General features: G+C 58.4%; 1 protein-coding gene across 1 annotated transcript in view; it reads right to left on the bottom strand.

Annotated features, from left to right (window-relative positions):
- KRAS (KRAS proto-oncogene, GTPase) overlaps nucleotides 1–3355 on the bottom strand; it is a 42378-nt gene extending 39023 nt beyond the window's left edge. Inside the window, exon 1 of the mRNA XM_026652240.2 lies at nucleotides 3266–3355. The gene's annotated coding sequence lies outside the window, so the exon portion shown is untranslated. The remainder of the gene's footprint in view (nucleotides 1–3265) is intronic.
- Between the last annotated feature and the right edge of the window lie 1309 nt (nucleotides 3356–4664).

A 4664-nucleotide genomic window follows, 5' to 3' on the forward strand; every position in this document is an offset into this window, starting at 1 on the left:
GGGGTCGGAGTCTGGGAGGGAGTTTGGGTGCGGGCTCTGGGCTGGGGTGCAGGAGGGGATGAGGGGTGCGGTGCTTACCTCAGGCGGCTCCCAAAAGAGACCTGCACACCCTCTGGCAGTGGCTCCCAGGTGGGGGGAATCAGGGGATCTCCGCGCACCGCTGCCCACAGGGACCGCCCCCGCAGCTCCCAATGGCCGCAGTTCCCAGCCAATGGGAGCTACGGAGTCAGCACTCAGGGCAGGTGCAGTGTGCAGAGACACCCTTGCATGGGGCCACAGGGACGTGCCAGCCGCTTCCAGGAGTGGCACAGACTGAGGGCAGGCAGGAAGCCGCCCTAGCCCGGCTGCACTGCCAGTGGCGGCAGCCAGGGGTCCCCACGCCCTTTTAAATCGCTCAGGGGCGGCAGGTGGGACCGGGAGATGCTCTGGGGGAGGCACACAGGGCCGGGGGAAGAGACCCGGCACCAAACACTGGTGAAGCCAGGCCCCCGGGGCCCTGAATATTCCTGGAGCATGGGCACCACAGTCCCATATAACTCACCGCCCCTGGCTGGGGCTCTCAGGAAGGCATGCGGATGTAGAGTCAGAGGAGGATAAGGGTATAGATGGGGTAGAGGCTCTCAGAGGGTATAGGGGTCAGGAGAAGCTGGGGTACACAGGGGGTAGGGATTCCCATATAGTATAGGATGCAGAGGAGGCTGGAGTACCCAGGGGGTATAGAGAGCATTGTGGTCTAGAGCAGGGGTCGGCAACCTTTCAGAAGTGATGTGCCGGGTCTTCATTTATTCACTCTAATTTAAGGTTTCGCGTGCCAGTAATACATTTTAATGTTTTTAGAAGGTCTCTTTCTAGAAGTCTATAATATATAACTAAACTATTGTTGGATGTAAAGTAAATAAGGTTTTTAAAACGTTTAATAAGCTTCATTTAAAATTAAATTAAAATGCAGAGCCCCCCAGACCCAGGCAGTGTGAGTGCCACTGAAAATCAGCTCGCGTGCCGCCTTTGGCATGCATGCCATTGGTTGCCTACCCCTGGTCTAGAAGGTGTAGGACACAGTGGAGGCTGGGATATAGAGAGTGATGGGGCTCTTGGGAATGGTATGGAGGTGTAGGGGGCAGGTGAGGCTAGGGGCATACAGAGTAGAAACTCTTGGAGGTTATAGTGGTGTGGGGACAGTGGAAGGTGGGGGATATGGGGTAATGGGCCTTGGGGACACATGGGGAGCAGGGACTGTTGGGGGTGTAGTGGGCAGAGGCAGCTGGGGTCACACGGGGGTGTAGAAGGGTGAAGGAAGCAAGGACTGTAGGTACGGTTGCCTGGTTGGATGTATTCCTGGGAGGTTTCATCACAAGACAATCTTTAATTAAAGAATTCCTGGAGACTCCAGGACAATACTGGAGGCTTGGCAACCCTAGTTGTAGGGAATATAGGTGGGCTGGGGGCACAAGCTGTCGGGCACATGGAAGCTATTGGGGGTATAGGTGTGCTGTGGGTATATGGGGGGCACAGGTGTGCATGAGGGCTGGAGATACACGGGGTAGGGGCTGACAGGGGCACAGGTATGCAGGCAGCTAGGGGCAACCTGCGGGCAGGAAGCACAGGGGGGTACAGGTGGGCAGGGGGCTGGTGGTACACAGGGGCAGGAGCTGTTGGGGATTCACAGGGGGCAGAAGGTACAAGTGTGCAGGGAGCTCATGGGGGGATGTCAGGGGCACAGGTAAGCTGGCAGCACATGAGGGGGAAGGGGATACAGGGGGCAGGGACTGTCATTGGCATAGGTAAGCAGGGTGTTGGGGGCACAAGGGTGGGCAGTGAGTACATACGGGCAGGAGCTGTCAGGGCACAGGAGGCACACGGTGGGCAGGGAATACATGGGGGGGCAGGTAAGCCGGCGCTAGGGGCATACGGAGAGCAGAGGGCACACAAGGGGGGGCAGGTGGGCAGGGGCTGTCAGGGGCACAGGTATGCAGGGCATTAGGGGCACACAGGAGGCAGGTGGGCAGGGGACACACAGGGGCAGCAGGGGATACAAGTGGGCAGGGAGCACACGGGAGGGGCGGGGCCTGTCATGGGCACAGGTAAGCAGGCCACTGGGAGAAGGTGGGGATACAGATGGGCAGGGGCAACACGGGGGGCAGGTGGGGATACAGGTGGGCAGGGGACTGTCAGGGGCACAGGTAAGCAGGGCATTAGGGCACACGAGAGGTTGGTGCAGATACAGGTGGGCAGAGGACACACGGGGGCAGCAGGGGATACAAGTGGGCAGGGAGCACACAGGGGGCAGAGCCTGTGGGGGCACAGGTATGCAGGGCGCTGGGGGTAGGTGGGGATACAGGCGGACAGGGAACAAATAGGGGGACTGGGTCTGCCAGGGGCACAGGTAAGCTGGTGGCACATGGGGGGGCAGGTGGTAATACAGGTGGGGAGGGGCTGTCAGGAGCACAGGTAACCTGGTGGCACACAGAGGGCAAGTGGGGATACAGGTGGGGAGGGGCAGTTGGGGGCACCGGTAAGCTGGCAGCACAGAGGGGGCATGGGACACATGGGGGGGGAATACAGATGGGCAGGGGGCTCACGGGGCTGTTGGGGGCACAGGTAAGCAGGGCGCTAGAGGCACACAGGGGCAGGTGGGGATACAGGGGGCAGATGGGAGGACAGGGGCTGTCGGGGGCACAGGTAAGCTGGTGACACACAGGGACAGGTGGGGATACAGGGGGCAGATGGGGGGACGGGGCTGTTGGGGACACAGGTAAGCAGGGCGCTGGGGACATGGGGGGCAGGTGGGGATACAGGGGGCACACGGGGGGACGGGGCTGTCGGGGGCACAGGTAAGCAGGGCGCTGGGAGCAGGTGGGGATACAGGGGGCAGACAGGGCTGTCGGGGGCACAGGTAAGCAGGGCGCTGGGGGCAGGTGAGGATACAGGGGGCAGACGGGAGAACAGGGGCTGTCGGGGGCATAGGTAAGCAGGGCGCTGGGGACAGGTGGGGATACAGGGGGCAGACGGGGGACGGGGCTATCGGGGGCACAAGTAAGCAGGGCTCGGGGGGGGGGGCAGGCGGCTGCGGCGTCTCGCTACGGGCGGAGGCTCCGGCCGGGCTCCTCGGGTCTGGGTGCCCCGCTTCCCCCCAGGCGGCGGGGGCGCTGGCCGGGCAGGGCGGCGGCGCTGGCGGGTCTCTCCGCCCCGGGTCCCGCTGGAGGATCCGGGGTCCCGGCTCCACACGGCCTCTGCCCGGCCGCTCCCCCCGGGTCCCCACACTTGCCTGGCGCTGTCCGGGCTGCGGGGCGGCTGCTCGTCCCCGCGGCGGCCGCTCGCGTCCCTCTGCCTCTCCGCGCCGGGCTGAAATGGCGGGGGACGGGGCTGGGGCTGCTGGGGCTGCCGAGCCGAGCGCCGAGCGAATGGATCCGCTCGACGCGCTCCGCGCTCCGCCGCCGGGAGGGGGAGGAGGGAGCGCCCCACCCACAGCCTGACAGACAGACAGAGACAGACCCGCCGTGTCCCACAATCCTGCCACCAGCCTGAGGCAGAAGGACCCACAGAGAGAGCTACAGCCCCAGCCCTACAGGGACACACAGAGCAACCCAGCCCTGTAGATCCACAGCAGCCCCACCCCAAGCCGGGAAGGCTCCACTGGGGGGGGCTGGCTTGCTATGAACACTTTCTGTCAGTATTTAAAATTTTCAAAAGTTTTGGCTGCTCCACTCAAGCTTGGCCAGCCAGAACAGAAAGAGAACGAAAAGCAAAAAAAGTTCATCGAAATTTCCAAACCCATCTATGAAAGACACTTGAAATAGAAAACCACACAGAGCTAGACACCTATACACAGAGCCCAAGACACTCAGACCTACAGCATTACAAATCCACACTGAGTATTTCACACCTATACATATTGGACCCACTATATGCATAGTTCACCATACACAGATCCCATTCCTGCTGGGCAATACACAAATGTATGAGCTAGTCCATACTATCTACATATTAATAAACCACACAGTACCCGATGGCAAAAGATATTTCCAAAAAGTAATGTCTTTGAGGAAAGTGGTTTAATCAGTTCTATGGCTTGTTTGGGTTTTATTTCTTTAAAAAAAACCCACACATTTGGTTGTTTAGTCAAGTATATTTGGGAAGCTTTCTAGTTAAATTTGAAAAAGGCTGTGTGGGGGAAGGAAAGCAGAGATACTGGCAGAAAATAGAAGGGGAGACAAAAACACCCCCCCTCCAAAGAATTACTGTCAAACTTAAAATAATTGATGCCACTTAAAGTTTGTTGGTTTCATTCATTTAAAAACCTAAGTGAAACACCTCTTCTAGTTACACAGGATGTTCATTGCAAAAGTTAATAAACATGAATCAAATTTTTGAGTCAAGCTAACAATTACAGGGTGAAGTCTATTTCTCTAACAAAAAGGCCAAAAACTTAATATCCTAGAACTGTAGATGTCTATTGTACCAGGTGAATGTATAGACCTTTACTATATAGTGAATGATGTCAACTTTTAAATCTATATGAGGGGTTCCCAAACTTGGTTCGCGGCTTGTTCAGGGTAAGCCCCTGGCGGGCCATGAGACGCTTTGTGTACCTGAGTGTCCGCAGGTACAGCCACTTGCAACTCCCAGTGGCCGCGGTTCGCCTTTCCCGGCCAATGGGAGCTGCG

Source organism: Terrapene carolina, unplaced genomic scaffold (genome assembly GCF_002925995.2).
Source record: "Terrapene carolina triunguis isolate 2854851 unplaced genomic scaffold, T_m_triunguis-2.0 Scaffold112, whole genome shotgun sequence".
NCBI classification, from domain to species: domain Eukaryota; kingdom Metazoa; phylum Chordata; order Testudines; family Emydidae; genus Terrapene; species Terrapene triunguis.